The sequence below is a fragment of the Marmota monax genome, unplaced genomic scaffold (genome assembly GCF_021218885.2).
Source record: "Marmota monax isolate L192 unplaced genomic scaffold, Marmota_monax_Labrador192_F-V1.1 WCK01_AAM20220418_F8-fsc00015, whole genome shotgun sequence".
NCBI lineage: Eukaryota > Metazoa > Chordata > Mammalia > Rodentia > Sciuridae > Marmota > Marmota monax.
This window is the reverse complement of record NW_026692194.1, coordinates 7,932,091-7,949,642: the sequence shown is the minus strand read 5'-3', so window position 1 is coordinate 7,949,642 and position 17,552 is coordinate 7,932,091.

The following is a 17,552-nucleotide window of genomic DNA, read 5'->3' as shown; positions in this document are numbered from 1 at the left end:
GACACCAGAGCGGGCACTCTGTGTGACAGGACTAGGGTAAGAAGGGAGAACTTTGGATGGGCAGTCCTCACATCAACTCCAAAGCACCTAGAAGTCCCGCTGACTATGGGACAGGGAGCCTGTCCCCAAAGTGGAGCAGCTTCTCCCAGTCTTTCTGCACCAGGGCCAAAGCTGAGAATCTCCATTCTACAAAACTCGGGGGGGGGGGGGGGGGGCGTGCTGTGTGCAATGAGGAGATAGTTCTGGCAGCTGCCCCCTCATTAAGGTCTTTTTTCGAGTCAGGCAACCAAATGCAGGTACCAATCAGTTTAAGGGCATCCCAACGTAAGCTCCAGGTGTGCCTGCCAGGGGCGGGGCCTTGTAGGGGGTGGAGCTTGTGATGGGGCAGGGCTTGATGCTGAGGCGGGACCTGCTTGGGGAGTGGGCTTCCCTCAAAGGATCACAGACACTGTCATATCGGTTCTGTCGCCAGCTTTACTCGGATGCTTTGGATACTTTTCGTTTTTAAATCCATTGCTCACGTTATTACATGTTCCTTTGTGCAATTTTTTAAAAATCTATAATTTATGAAAGCTGTCATTCGGTAGAGTCTTTACTCTCCCTGGCTGGAACTTCTTCTAAAGTACTTCTCAGTAGGCAGCGAATTACTCCCCTTTGATTACCATGTGATTAGTTTGTTCAACTGATGGCCTTTCTTCTCTAAGATACTCATTGTGTCCTCTGCCTCCTATGCAGTTCTTAAGAATTTAAATGAGCCATTTTATTTCTTCCTCCAAGCACCGGAATCCACACACCCGGCCCCACCCTTCGGCCTCTCCTTTTAGTGTGCCCAATAAACAGAGGCACAGTTTCCGAGGGCCCCCTCTAATGGGGAATTTTATGTTGTTTCTGACATTGTTTGTTGTGCTTCCCACAAGACCGAATGCTGCTAAAGATTGAGAGACAGTGACATAAATGTCAGGGAAACGCCTCGGTAGTGTCAAGCCTAATTAGACGCTTGCACTTGGGAGACAACTAGAGATCCCATAAAACTCAGAGCTCACCCTCTCAGCACACGCCTGGAGTCTGGCAGATGGGGCAGGGCAGAAGAGAAGGCGCCCCCCCCCCCCCCCCCCCCCCCCGGCACACGATGAAAGGGGAGTGGGAACAGTTTCACTGGGATGCTGAACTCGATTTTTATGCATCCTCTTGTTCCTTTTAGGTCACTCTGGTCCTGGGAGTACCCACAGGCAAAGCCATTTTATGCACGGGGATCTGTAGGCACTGTGCCTAGGGGCTGTGCACTTGTCAAGGACCAACGAAATGTTTGTGATGAAAAACAATTTTTTTTGGCTCCAGATTGCAAAACAGAAGCCGTGAAAGCAGAATGATAATTGAAGTAATAATTAACAAATTATAAAAATTATTTTATACTTTACAGCAAAAATATGTGTGTGCGCGCACACACACACACACACACACACACACATATACAGGTAGAGTATCCCTTACCTGAAATGGGACCAGAAGCGGAAATGTTTCCTGTCTCAGATGTTTTTGGATTTTAGAATATTTGCTTGTACATAATGAGCTATCTTGGGATAGGACTCAGGTCTAAACATGAAGCTCACTTATGTTTCATATGCACCTTACACACATAACCTGAATGTAGTTTTACATGTTATTTTGTTGTATGCCAACATTTTGACTATGATCTGTCACATGAGACCAGATGTGAAATTTTGCACTCAAAAAAGAGATTCAGGTTTTGGAGCATTTTGAATTTCAGATTTTTGATTAGCAATGCTTAACCTGTAGTGAAATGTACATGCATTTTAAAGATTGTAGCAATATAAGGATTCCAAACGTAAAAGTGCCTTCTACCCTAAAGTGGCTGTGTCTACCATGCAAAATACATATCCATGTTCCTGGTTGGGTCAATTACACACAAAAAAATGGCAAGCTAATATTCAAGTTCTTCAGCACTGTGCCTGTAATTGGAGGACAAACAAGAGGAATGGCCCTTAGAGTTGTTAGAATCTATATGCGAAGATATGACCAAGTTGGGAAGAACAATTCACTTATGCGCTTATTCAATAGGAACTATTTCTTGAGCACTTTTTATGTGCAATATTCTTGACACTAAATACGAAAGAATGAACAAAGGATACAAAAATCCCTGCCCTTCCTGCAGCGTACAAGTCCTGTGAACAGTAGTAAAATAAAGTACATAAGTAACAATGATAAAAATGCTAAGTAATCACTTTTAATACAGCCAAGTGAGAATCGAGGAGATGGAGTTTCCCAGATGGTCAAGGATGACCCTGTGCAGGAGAGAGGGTGTGAGGTAGGTCTGGTGACCCCATCTTCCACTCTGCAGCTTGTGTACAAGCCTGTTTTTTTCCCCAGAAGAAAATAATATATACATGAATGAGATAATGTGTGTGAAAAGGCACGTTGTAAACTCTCAAGTGCAATGTGAATTATATGTCTTATTATGTGGGTGACACATTCTGTTTATGCACCTGAGTGGAGATACTGGAGTCATTGTGGAGAAATTCATGTTCAATCATTTTCTCCTCTCAATTTTAACCCAGGTATTTTTCTGCTAAGTTGAGCCAGCTTGTACATAAATACCCAAAATTCTCTTTGGTCACACTTTAGAATCCCACTGAGAGGCTGAGAATAGTAGCTACCTCAAAAGAGCATTCAGAAAAAGACAAATCATCTGAGGCCTTATCCAAAAGGACTTTTGTTGCTGAAAGGAAGAGAGAGGGCTGGGTGGGAGGTGAGTTAATCTCCTATCACGAGTGTCCAAGGTGAAATCCAAGGCCCAGATCTCCAAAACCCTACAATATTGCTGTGGTGTATTTTGGCAAGACCTAGAGTCCATTTCCTTTAGTGGTGTAGCAAATTTACACTGTTTCAAAGAGACTGAGCATTGTGTTAACTCATGGTTCAAAATAAACCCGTGAAGTAAATAAAATAATTATTGTTAATCCCCATTTGACAGATGTGGAATTGAGACAAAGCAGACCTAAGTGAGTTGCTCAAGGTCACAGTGACTGGCCATAATAAAGGAAACTCAGATTTCCTGGCACACTCCAGAATTCCTTTCTGCAGGCCTCCACAGCAAGGCCCTGGTGCCAAGAACTGCTAGAAAGTCTCCGCCTAGGGGAACATCAAGCCTAGGGTTGACCTCCTCTGAGATGACTAGAATTATTTTATGGGTAAATCCTCACCATTAATTTTCCCTCATGACTTTCTCTGTAACATGCACTTGTCTGATTGCCAAAGAAATTTTTCCCTAGATCCTCCATTCTCTCCCACAAATGTACACCTAAAACACCAACACCCCTAGACATGCACACTGTGGACCTTTTCAAAACCCCTCCCTCAAGTGCCTATCTTCTAAGGCTTTAGTAATAAGATACCCAGTTAAATTTAAATTTCATGTAAATGAACAAATCATCATTTAGAATAAATACGTCTCTGGCCATATTTTGGATATATTTTTACTAAAATAAGATTTCTTGTTTATTATATCATGCAAAACTCTTTGAACAATGGAATTAGAGTCTAAAAAAACTCCTAGTCCAAAAACTCAAATACTTTTCTTCCAGGCCTAAACATATCTTGATCCTCCTTTCAATTGATTACAAAAGTGAGAAATCTCAACTTACTTGTTTTAATTGTCAAAGAATCTGAGAGTGATGGAAAAGTTAAAGGTAATTTCGTCTTTGATTCCCATGAGATCACACCTAAAGTAACCAAGAGGAAACTTAATCTACACAGGTATAGAAAATTCCATACCCTCACTGGGAATGCTACATATGACACACACAGGAGGAACATTTACACCCATTGGTATTGACTTCTTTGCATCCTTCCTCAGTGGTATCCAGACCCACTGCTTCCCTTTCATGATGAACTCTCTCATAACAAGGCTGATGTCCTTGTTGGTACACAGGAATCTCCATTCTTGTTTGCAGAAATAAAAATATTAAATCCAAATTGGAAACCACATTTTCAATAGTTGAGCTCAAGTTAGCTAAAACTGCAAAGAGTAAGAAAAAAGAAAGATCTAGGTAAGGCATCATTGCTTCCTTTGGGGATTCAGAATCAAGAGCCAAAGAGAAAGGGAATCCCCAAAATGAGAAATAGCACCCAAAAAGGAACAAGCAAGCAAAGTATTGACAAGGCAAATGCAAGTTTCCCCCGACAGTACTGAGTCAATAGTGCTTAGTGATACATCTCAACAGCAAGGGAAAAAATACCTAGTCCTGAGGAGGGTAGAGCATCCCTAAGAACTGAAGAGCTCATTTTCCAGCATCAGGGTTGGAAGTGGCTGCAGGACCCAGGAGCCTTCAGGAGGGATGTCCCTGAAACCTCTGCTCAACCTCTACCCTGTTGGGAAGGCAGCTCTCTTGGTGTGCTTTTAATCCTATTGTGTTTGCTTTAGAATGAAAAGTCCTGGGAACAAGAAGAGCAAGGGAGAAGCTTTATTCTTTTACTATTTGTACTTAGTGTAAAGCAATATATTTACAGCACACAGCTCCTACCAACTGCACCTGAAGACAGTTTTTGAGAGTGTTCAGAGAACTGTGGAGAAAGGCAGGAAACTCCTAGTTGCAGGAGCATAAGGTGATGGAGGGAAGGTTCTAGCAATAAAGCCATCCTCTCCCCAGCTCAACCTCTGGGTTGGCCACTGGCAAGGTAAGCAGAACCTGAACAAGAAGAAAACAAACAGGAAACCAGCATGAGATGAGGATCAGGAAATGGCAATCTAGCCACACCATGAAGGCCACACTGGCTCTGCAAGTTTGGGCCAGCCTCTCCCAGCAGGTCACATGGACACAGACATCGGACCTTTCCTCAAGGATGGAGCTCAGCAGAGAAGACAGACATGTCAAAGGCAATTATTACATTGGGTGGTAGGCAGCATGGGTTGACCAGTTGGCAAGAAGAACACGCTCAGGATCTTGGCAAAGCAGGGCCATGGCAAAAAAGAGAGATTGAATTTTGAGATTATTTTATTTTGAATACTTCCCCCCAAAAAAATACAGAATAGGGGAAAATTCAAATTTTGTTGAACTTCCTTTAGTTGAGAGAACATAGATTCTCCCAATATTTCAAGCCCAATTCTTCCATTTACTAGCTCTGTGACCTTGAGCAATTTACTTTACCATCTGGGAACTCGACTTATCTACAAAAAGGGGAAAGCATATTGTGCCATTATTTTAAGAGGTAAAGGAGTTTTAACAAATGTAGAGCAGCAGAGGTTAGTTATTATCACTATAACACATGGAGGTTAATATTGTTTTTATTTTAGATTGAATGTGCAGATGAAGATACCTTAATTCAGAGTCTAGAGTCTCTAAACATCTCTATATGGCCTAATAAATGCCTGGTTCAGTGTAGCTAAGATGCCCCTAGAAGGAACTCATCACTGAGACTTCAGGAGGGTGGTCAAAGAGGGCTTCCCCACAGGGACCCTCTCAGTTAAGCCTAAAAGCATTACCCAGGCAGGAGAGGAGAAGAGAAGCAGTTAGTGTAAAGCCACAGGTGAGAGAAGGGAAGAACACAACATTAGTCTGAAGGTAAAGAGCAAGACTAGGAGAGTAGGCCATTGAGAAACAGCTACCTGAGCCCAAGATAGAACTAGGGTTTGAAACCAAACAACAGCAGCACAGAGGGAGAAGTCAATCCAGCCTTAGAAAGGGCCCCCCTACCTGGGGAATTGACAGCACTTGGTAATTGACTGATTATGAAGCTGAGATAGTTACCTCTTCCTTCCATTGTCTTGGGCAATTATAGAGTGACACCATTTGCAAGACAGGAAACATGGAGAGAGGAGGTGAGTTGGGGGCAGGAAAAGCAAGGGAGATGGGGAGAACACTGGAAAGGGCTAACGTCATGGTGTTGGTTTGGAACCATTTACTTTCAAAATTTTTGTAAAACAGACCTAAGTGTAAATACAAGTAGGTGATTGTATACACAGAGGAACTAATTAAATATTCAATAGCCATCCCTTATAGTATACAGAATTCTTCTAGAGAATGAAGCATTCCATGTAGTTTTTATAATTGCCTTTCAATGAAAATAAGTATGACAGCAACATATCAAACACTTACTTTGCTGAACATTTTGGAGACCTTAGTTCCTTACGTGGACCCTGGAAAGTGCATTCTGGTAATAACCCATTTTACTATTAAGGACACTGAGGCTTAGAGCTAAATATTAAGAAACTTGACCAAGGTCACACAGCTGTTGTGCATAGCAAACCCACATGCTCTGTTTTCCCTTTTGATGGATGCAGAAACTTAAGGTCTTACAGGACAAGGGACAAGCTGACACATAGTTACAAAACCAGGAAATTCTGCAGCCAACTCTAGCCCTCAAATCTGCTACTTCAGTTGTCCAGTGCTTTTCACACCACCCTATAGATTCAGGCAGTAGAAATGTGTTATTTTCAAAGGGCAAGAATGAGAAGATTACAGGGGTAGGAGCAACTGGCAGCCATGTTCAAACTCTATTCCAACAAGGCAAGAACTGCTTATTTCCTTGTACAATCTCACATACCTGCCTCCTCCTCCTGCTGCTGCTGCTGCTACAGAAGCTGGTGCTATGGGAATGGGGCTCTGTCAGTGCCAATGCTTCAGTGAAGCCCCAAAGACCTTTGTGGCCCTTGAGTCCTTGAAGACAAACTTAGTACTGAGCATTATCTTACTTTCTAAATTATTTAAGATAGGCAAGTTTAAGCTGAATTTGTGCTTGTGTTTGAATATGACCAGAACAGAACAGCTCTATGATAGACATATGGTACATAGTGATGAGCCAAGGAGACACAACCACCAGTCACGTGGAGCTCCTGGCTTCAAAAGCCACTCTTCACTGGTTGGATGGTGAGTGGGTCTTGCTACTAGAAAGCTGGTCCTGAGAATCAGGCATTTGTGGGTTTAGTTGGGTCCTATTGATGCAGGAGGACTTAGTCTGACTGCTGGTTAGGCATGGGTATTGGTTAGGTCTAGTGACCAACTCAGAGACCCTGGGAAACTCACTCCGCTTCTCTGGTCTCCATAGAAAACAGATGTAGGAGAGGGTGAAAGGATAAGATGCGTGGTTCTCAAACTCCTTTTAAACTACATTATTCCTCGTTTATTCACTTAACAAATATTTACCCAAGCTGACTTGGTGCAAGTAACATGAATAACTCAAACGAGTCCCAAGCCTCGTGGAACTTGAGGCCTAGTGGAAATCCTTCTGCCAAACTCCACCGAATGAAACAGCTGAAAACGGAGCTAATCCTGAGATCGCTTACAAAAATTTAAAAACAGACTAGGTAATGCCTAGGTTCCTTCCTGCTCTAAAATTCTTGGTTCTTTTCTCCAGGGCAGGGGCAACAACCACAGCAGAAATGCAAGCCCTTTGTGCCTACCTTCAGTACCATGTGCATTGAGGACTTGGGAAATTGTATCCAGCCAGCCCCAAGCACTTAAGCCTGTCAGGGTACTGCTAGTTGGCTCCATGGGTCTCTTCTGGGGAAAGCCAGCCCTATGCATGAGATTCTCCAGGTGCCGAATTCTACACCAGCAGAGAAGGCAAGGCCATAGTTTCTGGTGGAGACAGAAGAATTTTTATGCATTAATCCCTGAGCGCAGAACCCTGGAGAAGCTATAGTGAATGTTAGCAAAAGCAAGACAAAGGGGCCCAGTTGTGAGTTGCTCATTCCCAGAGAATGCCTCTATTTATTTATTTATTTATTTATTTAGAGAAAAGGAATGAAAGCCCTGCTCTCCTATTCCCTCGCTAGTTTTACAAAACAAACAAGAGCAAATAATTTTCATTCGTTGACGTGGTCTTTCCCTTCCAAAGAAATCCCTCCATCCTCTAAGGAAGACCCATCTGAGGCTGAGGGCACACCGTCTGTCCACTTGGGGAGAAGGGATTTGAGCTGGATTTGTCTTTTTCTCTTTCTCACACCATTCCGCACCACCAACGGCCAACGTGCCTCTGACCGCTTCCAGATGAAAAATGCTGCCTGCCCCCAGAACGAAATGTTTGCAAAAAAGGTCTTTAATGAACTGAAAACGTTAATTTGAAAAGTCTCCTTTGTGGAAAGAGTGAGGCTTGGAGAGGGAAGGAAATGACACACAGCCTCTGGACTCACTGGCAGACAGACGGCTGGTTTCGCTCAAGTTTTCAAAGGAGAAAGATGGGGAATGGGCTACAGCAGGTTGAGCCCAGAGTAGATCTTCCTGCAGAGGGCAGGACCCAAATGACAAGTCTGAGCTTCACTCACATACCCAGCTTTGTTTGGAATTTTAAATGTCTCCATGCATAGGATTCCCCTATTAAAATGTAGTCCCCAGTCCCCAAGATCCCTTAAGAACCCTGCCCGCACCACCAGAAATTCCAGCAAATGCCCCTCTGGCATTATTTCAAAGGTAACTGCAATAAGAGTGCTGTTCATATAACATCAACAACCCCCACTAGCACCCCTGCTTTTTAAAAATCAAGGTGTTATTCTGCCCTCTGCCCCCACCGTCAGTGCCACCCATATCGACACAAGAGGAGACAACACCAAAGTTACAGGCTCCACTAAATATGCTGATTATAAGTCACTGGGCAGATATAATTACAGGCATGGCTCTTCCCCAGCCGAGCTGATATTTATTTCAGCAGTTCTGACCCTTCACGGGGATCTTGCAGCTACCCACCCCCACCTTCCTCTCCACCGGCCCCAAAGGGCTTTTCTAACTGAAAGCAAACCCAAGCCAAGTCCTGCTCATACTCTCGGCCAGGTGCCAGGAAAAGTGTAAATTTTCGTGAGCTCGCCCTGCTTTGCCAGAAGTCTGCAATGTGTCTGGACAAGAACGGTTGTTCCCTTTTGTGAGGCCAGGCCTTAGCACCAGGACGTTCTAGAAGCAGCACATGGAGTGAGATGGAAAAAGGGCGAAAACAGTCTGTCGACCTCCTTATTGCCCTTAGGAAAAAAAAAAAGAAGTTAATCTTTTTAAGACTCCGTATTCCAGTTGTGCGCTGTTAACTTTGTTCCCCAGGGTACTTGCCTAGCAGGACTTCACCTTTCATAATGGAAATTAAACCACTTTAAGTTGGAGTGTGTGTGTGAGAGAGAGACAGAGACAGAGACACACAGAGAGAGTGGGTGGCTGTCTTTAAGCAGAGACACAGCTAACTAGATTTAACCCTTGTTGGTCCTGTGGCCTTGGCAGAGATGAAAGCAAAGGGTTGTTTCGAGGCCATTTGAAAACAAAAATAATTTTTAAAATGTAGACCACAAAGATCACCAAACAAGGATCAGACATCATTAACCAATCTCCCAAGCATGGATCATTTTTGCTACATCAGGTATGTTTTACCCCTGGAGGAAGTGTGGGTGCTGAGCATCCCTGAGGGAGTCTTCTCCTGCGTGTTGATGTTCTGTGTCCCCACAATACTTACCCCTGGTGAATTCCACTGCTTGGGAAAAGCCTGTGGTCCGTCTCCAAATTCGCCACCTTTCATCTTCATCTCTGTTGCAGGGGGCAATAAACTTTAATGTAGAGGATGCAATTATTTGGGGCCCAGGTGTGACTTAATAAGCTTAAGGCGCCTGCACAAAAGCAAAGTCAAAGAGAAGGGTATATTTTCCAAGTGATTAGAAAGTGGCATTACCCCTTCACACTCACTCTGGCCCCATCTCATCCTGACAAAGCAAGAAAAAAGTTCCTGACTTGACTGACCGCATGAATGTAGGGACATGCACTTGCTGCTAAGTTTCTACCAAACTGGCGATGGCCAGGATGGTGCAATGAAGAGCTGGAGAGAGAAAAAAAAAAAAAAGATAAGATGAAAAACCTATAAAGGAGCAGGGGTTTGCCTCAAATTGCACGATAGACATGTTTTGTAAAAGTGAAATGTCAATCGTTGTAATAAATGAGCTCACTGTTAGTGTACCAGCTATTGTTCCTACAGTGAAATATTTTGTACTTTGAAAAACAGCTGCTATTTCTCTCTCAGGTCAATTGGGTTGTACATATGAAGTTTTTATCAAGGAAAGGATGTCAGAATAAAATTTTTCTGCATTTCTTTAAAAATATGGAATTCTAGCCAGAAATGTAGCTGCAAGGTACATAGAAAGAAATAAACTAAAAGAGAACAAGAAAGAAAAGGGAAAAGGAGAGGGAGAAGGAGAAAGTACATCCTGGGTTCAACAAATCCAATTCAGTGAGGTAAGGGGCCCACATTCCATCTTAAAAGGGATGTAGATGGGTAGATAAGGTACAGGAAGATGAAGTGCCATGATGGAAAAGCCAAAAGGGATAGGGAGGAAGAAAAAGGAAGTGAAGTCAAGAAGAAGGCAGGCTAGGGATGCTGAGGGAAGTCAGAGGCCCTAGCCACATGTTTAAAAATTGCTCTTGGTGAGGCAGGAAGTCGTGCGTGTGAAAATGAAGATAGAAAAGGTATGTTAGAAATCTACAGGTCCTTCTTGTTCTCTAGCAAAGAAGTTTCCAGAATAAACTTTGCCACTGCTACCTTAGAATTTCATGGACTAGACATACATACATAATTCTTAAAGACACAGCATCCTTCCTTAATGAGAAAGAGTCAAATCCATTTTCAGCCCCAAAACATGACCAAGTCCTTTCAGTCTCAGGGAGAGTAATTCCAAAGACAGAAAGCAGAAAAGACAGGAAAGGAAAATTGATCATCAGAACAGGAAAACCTGAAAGACCTTAATTCCTAATGAAATAAAGTCAATTTCAAAATCGTAGAGTTGTGAGAACTTGTTTTTCTTTTTTCTTTTTTTTTTTCTTTTAATGTGTTTGGCTTAGTTTGTTTATTTAAGGGGTTTTAAAGGGGGAGTTCAGAGAGTCTGGTACTGTCTCCATTTATTTTAAGAAATCTGCCTTAGCATTTCTGTTATTCTTGTTACTCACCATAAGTATTAGAAGGGCCCTCATGGCATCCTGCACCCGGGAAGCCCCTGAGCTGTGCAAAGCCCCACTATTTGACAGGAGATTATGATCAGGTTGCACATAGAGGCTTGGTGTGGGGATCAGGTCACAGGATAACCAGCACCATTTAAGGCCAGATATTGTGCCAAGAACTTTCCTCACCTTATCCCAAGTAATCCTTGTAAAAACTCATGGAGATAGGTGAAATTCTCACCAGTTTACAAAGGAGGAAACTGAGGTTAAATCCTTGGCCCAGGGATACCTAGCTAGTGAGTGGCTGAGACTGGACTATGCATAAAGGACCAGAACAGTTAAGAAGGGTAGACTAGCCTCCTTCTACCTGCTGGCTCGGGGTTCAGGGCTCAGAGGCGCTGGTCAGTCACACATGCAATGTTCAAAAGAAAAGCCACACTTTACAAAGCACGTAAAGGAAACCCGTTTTTCTATCTTTAGGTCTTTCTGCGCCTCCACAGCCATCTGCAGGGATGGAACTCGGTTTCATTAAACATGATATTTTTGTCAGCTCTCTTATGCTTTTTTGTTTTGTTTTCTCTTGCTTTCAATTAAAGGATTCTTTCCCCTCCCAGAAATTCTTTGGGGATTTGAAACCCACTTCAAGGGAGGGGAAAAAAAAAAAAGGAAATCCATCTTACAGTATTAGTCACTAAGATGGGTGTGAAGACAACGGGCTATAAACTGAAATCAGCTCCATCTCCAAGAGCAAAGAACCATCTCAAACTGCTTTGAATTTTAAGCACTAGAAATATTGCTGGCGATCTGATTTCTTTTTCTTAAAATGCAATAATAGTAATAATATTTTTTTTAAAAAGCCTCCAAATTGAGTCCCAATGGTTACAAACAAATAAAGAAATGGGCTGGGATTTTAAGTAAAAGCCAGGATACTCCACCAGAGAAAAACATTTAGTTGTGAAGAATTAAAATATGCACTGGAAATAAAATTAAAATCACAGGAGAGTAAATGCAGTATGTAGTAGCAGTCTAATGCATTACACCAGCAAATAAAACCAGTGCAGACGCAGACAGCGGGGTGGGAGTCGGGGTTGGGGGCCAGCGGTGAGGGGTCTGCTTGAGTATCTCACACTTTGAAATCAAGGAAATGGGCATGTGTAGGGTGTCAGCTCTTTGAATTTGACTGTTCCTCTGCTTGGCAGAGCCATGATGAAACAATCACCCTCTTACCACAGCCTTAGATCACACAAGCCCCTTTTCCCATGCCATGAAGATATCTTGTGTCTCAGCGATTCAACTTCACATGCTCAAAACTTTTCTTTCTCTTTTTCTCCCCACACCTGCCCACACATCAGTGGCTTGGCTTGGATTTATCCCATGTCCATCTTGCAATGTTTTCATTAGACAGGAGCCGTCGCAGAGGCCGCCTGCTTTCCCCACTCAGGAAGCTTGAGCCAACATCCCTTTTCCATGGGGTTAGAGAGGGGTCACAGAAGCAAGAGGTTCCCAAGTGCTCCAGGACTCCCTGAGAGGGGAGGTACTGACCCAGGGGAGGGGAAGTTTCCCACTTGCTTAGCAGTTCTCAGGAACTGTGTGTGTGTGTGTGTGAGTGTGTGTGTGTGTGTGTGTGAAGAAAGACAGAGAGAGAGAGAGAGAGAAATTCCTGAATAAATGCGACTGACTCTAGCACTTGGGGTGCTTGGCTCAAGAAGAAACTGCCTACCTGTCTCTCTGGTCTTTAGCAACCATTTGCAATGGGTTTCATCACTGCCCCTCTTCCCCCCACCTCCGGCAACCCTTCTAAGGTAGTGAATGGAGGGTCTACAAAGCTCTGGCCTGGAAATCACCTGGCAATTCCCCACCAGCTGCCTTTCATCTGCCCCCACAGGATTCTGGAATCAGACACACCTAGGTTCAAATCAGTCTCACTGGGTCCCTTAGCCTCCTGGAACCTCTGTTTCCTCATCTTTGAAATGAAGATCACAATATCTTCCTCACATATCTTTGCGGAGGTGTGAGTCAAGTGCCCACCTAGCCCAGTGTCAGATACACAAGACACTAGGCCCAGATGGCTCCAACTCCTCCAGCCTACATTTATACTTCCTTACAATAATAATTACAACTATTTATTGAATCTTTGCTCTTTGCCAAGTACTGTGCTACATATTTTACATTAGAAAGTCCATCTTCTCTTCAGTAAATAAATAAACAAAACTTGTGATGTAAGTTCTATCCTTGTCCCCCTTTTACAGACCCAGAAACAGACACTCAGTGCCCAAGGTCATGGCCCCCAGCAAGCTCAGAGGTAAAATTCACACCCAAACCTGCTGAACTCTTAAGACCCTGTTATTTCCGAATACCTGCTGTCTCCTGTGCCTTCTCAATTCTTCATGAAATATTCCATTTGACTTGCTAGCCATGGTCTGTTGTCAAATTCTCTCTTAACATTTCCCATTTATCCATTCATAAACAGGTCCTAGCGTGCTCAGGGTAAGAAGTGTAATTGGTTTTCACTTTTTCCGTAGCCATTTACATGATCTATAGCTGAGACCTCGGGAAGTGTTAGCGAAGCAGAGATTCCATAGAAAGCCAATTGTCCTTTGCCAAAACCCAAGTTTCAGCCAAGAACCAAATATATTTCTTATTCCTGGAAAAGGAAACCTGAGTCTTCACCCTGAGGCAGCATCTGCCCTGGCTACATCCTTCCCAAAATTGATTTTCATTTATCTATTCAAAGATGTAATAAAATTTTAAAAACCATCATTATTTGTGAGTTCAGTCTCCTACATTCACCCTACACTTTGTTCTCCAAGCCCAGATCAAATCCCTCCAGGCAGCTTTCCCGTACTTTCCAACCCAAGGCCCCCTCTCTCTGCCCTGGATATTCCACAGAGCTCCAATCCTGATCTACAGACACCATGGACACGTCCTCAAAGGAGCACGTCTCTAAGTGGACATCTTGTCACTCCAAGAAGATTATAAATTCCTGCAAGACTGAGACCTTGTCTTCTTCTTTTCTTTTTTTAAATTTTTGTTTTTGAAACTTCTAAACTGCTTAGTACTTTACTAGGCATTGAGCAAATGCTTCACAGAACGTCTGTGAACACAATTACTCCCAAATTGCTAAAAGCATGTTAATCCCTAAGTCACAAGCACATGGCTGCTTTTCCTTTGGAAGGTACTGCCAGCCCCATCCGAGTGCCCAAACCAAACCAAAAGGATATGTAGTTAGTCAGGCAGATTAAAGGTCATACTCCTACCTCCATGGGGCAGGTGACCATGGGAGATCATACCAGCCAGTCCCCCCCAGCCCAGTCTTTCCTTGTCCCGAATGTTCCATTGACAAGAAGGCAAGAGCATCACCCTCCCTTCTGGTAACAGAGCTTCCCCATTCTAACTGTTTGGAAAGTGCTCTCCTTCAACACAGCCAATGGTTCTGATGAGGGCCGAGAATCGCATCCCTCAGCTACAATGATGGGTCCAGGGATAACCACGAGGATGAGCATCCCACTGCTGTGGTCACAGAGATGAGCATGTGACCAGGAGGGTCCAATAGGAGTCCTCCCCAAGGTTTTCTAACTGGAGCTGGCAGAGGAGAGCCTCCTGCCATACTGACTAGGAGGTTGCAAGTTTGAGAGTCAGAAGCCGACTGTCCCTCTTTGCAAAGAGAAACCATCTGTGGTTGGAGCAAATGAAACAAAGGGAAGATGGAACCTGAGAAATATTGACAATGCTCCACTTCAGGCAGCAGTGATCCTGCCTGCTGCTCTGCCTCAGGTTAGGTTATGGGGCGCCTGTATCCCCCTTTTGTTTAAATTAGCTTTCAATCACCTGCTCCCAGAATGTCCTTCAAACATGCACACTTCCCAAGAAGGGCCATCCTGCAGACATGGGCCAGTGGTTGGCAAGAAGTACATAGCAGAATACTCATAGAAAGGACCTCTGCAGGTCCCCAGGTGAGCACAGAGGAAGGGTAGTGACAGGAATGCTTCTCAGCCCCATATGGCCTGGGTCACAACCTATAGCATTAAAGAGCTCATAGTGAAAACTTACTGGCCACAGATGCTGGTAGCCAAAGGCCTCCCCAGCATCCTGGCTGGAAGTCTAAGAGGAAGGCTTTTTCTTCCTTCTCTAGAAAGGCAGGAGCATGGGGTGGTTCCTCAGCAGAACCATGTCAAAATGGCCACAAAACAACACCCAGTATTACCAACCTAGTATGGAAAGTATTAGACCAGGAGCCAAAACTTTCTAAGCTTTCTGAGTCTCAGTTTCCTTGTCTGATACATGGGTACTCACACCAGGCTGCCTCCCTCCAGACCTGCATAGGGCTCAAGTAAAGAATGATATTAGCTACAAATGTTCTACAAGGAAACGTGTGCTGAGCCTATACAGGCTTCCTTGTATTAGATTAAACCCTTGCTGCTCTGCCTGGCCAGCGCTGCTCAAGAGGCACACAAAAAAGTGCTGGTTGAACTGCAAAAAACAAAATCTGACCAAACACAAAACTTGAGGTACAAATAATGTCTATGGTAGCAATGTTTGTGCTTTGACTACTATGGTAATCTTCAGCCTAGAACAAAAATTAGCCTATTTAGGAAAAATTAAAAATACTAGGATGCCCAACTACATTTGAATTCCAAATAAACAATACTTTGTTTTAGTCTAAGTATGTCCCCTGCAATATTTGGGACATAGTGTACATATAAAAATTACTTGTTTTTCTGAAATACAAATGTAGACAGGTATCCTGTACTTTTTCTTGTAATCCTACCTGAAGCCCAATTTTAGGAATGTACTTTGAAGATGGCTCGATTGTATGAGGGGTCTAAAATAGTCACAGTGAAAGAAGCACAGAGTAGAATGTTGGTAACCAGGGATGAAGAGGAGGTGGAGTCCAAGAGGTACATGTTTCAATTATACAAGATGAGTAAGTCCTAGAGATCTATACAGTATATTGCATAGAGTTAACAATACTATATTGCATGTTTAAAAATGTAAGAGGGAGATTTTATGTTAAATGTTCTTATCACAAAAAGGTGTGGGGGCTTGCAAAGGTGGTGATTAAGATTAAGACAATGCTTACAGTGATGGCTTCATAGGCGTGTACTTCTCTTCAACCCATTGGCAAGCCTACAATGAACACATACAGCTTCCTTGTGGGTCTATCATACCCAATTAAAATGTATTTTTAAAAGAAAGAAAATAATTTACTGTTGCACATATGAAGTTATGAGTCCTCGCTCCAGGTCTAACTGGTAATGGGCAGTTCCTGGACTTTTGTGCTCACAGCTTTGGGATCAGAACAGAGCCCTAAGCAGCATTCTATGGCCTTTATAGAAATCAGATAATCTCTAAGCATACAAGAAACTTGGATAAAGTTAATTAGGGTTCACAAAAAATCAGATTAACCACCCATGTGCTTTCTCCTCACCACCCCAAGCATTCCCTTTCCCAATGCAAGAGGACTCTTTCCTGGGACCTCATCTCTTCCTTGCCCCGTTACATAAACACCTAGATGGTAAAGTCATTTTCCCCGGCTGCATTTCTGGCCACCACCTGCTTGCTTAGTACTAGATCCTGGGGAACTTTTATTTGGAGATGCAGAGCCTGCCCTAGAGGCTTTACTTGGTCATTGATGAGCTAGGGTACCATTAAATGTAGACACACCATGATACAGTACCCTCTTGTTGAACATCATTCTCATCCTTATCCTCACATGCTCTGCTAGGTACATGCCCAAGGTAACCTTGTAGAATGCTCCAGGCCCCTGCTCTAGGAATCTCTGGCATCTGCAACCCAGGGGAAATACCCAGAAGCTGCCATTCTGCTGTGCCAACCAGGCACTGGCTTCTCATCTGATGGGTCATTAAGATTGCCAAGTTGAGTGTATTAGGATAAGAGGCCCTGCCGTTTGTTATCTCTCACTTTCCTCGGACATATCATCCTAGGACTGATCAAGATGCTCATTTTTCAGGCCACACTGGGCCAGGTTCCAGAACATGACCCCTTTTAAAGCATACCGTATGACCAGGTCAAGAGCAGAAATGGCACCATTTTCCCTCCTGTGTGTACAGAAGGGGAAAGATAGTGTCCGAGTTTCCTTGCTCTGCTGAAGGGCTGTGCTCCTACCAGCACGCAGGCCACCTTCCAGATCACTTGCATCCAGACTTTCTCTGGCTAATGGCTGCCCTGCCCTAGGGACCAAAGCCCTGCTTTTGTGTCTTTATGGATTCTCATTTTTTTTTTCTTCATAATTCCAGCTGATAATAGGAATCAACTTTCTCTTACTGAAGAAGAGGCCTTCTGAGATCATGCAATTTCATGTATTCACAAGTGGTGGGAGGAGAGGATTCAAGGAGGGTTTTCCAAGGTCAAAGAAAAACAGCAGAATAGAACAAGGACAAAGGGACCATGCTATTTTCAGTCCCCTCCATGGCTTTTTCCGACTCCGTTTCTGTCATGACTAAGCACTTCTAATGGTTATCAATACAGCCAGCCTTCCGAAAAGTGGAGTCTCCTCATCCAATTCCAAGAAGTTTCTTTCCCTTGTCCTGTTTCTAAACCTGACCTTTTCCAAGTTCTGGCTGAAATGACCTTGAATCACCTCCCACTTAAGGAGTACAATGGAGCTCTTTGTAAGCT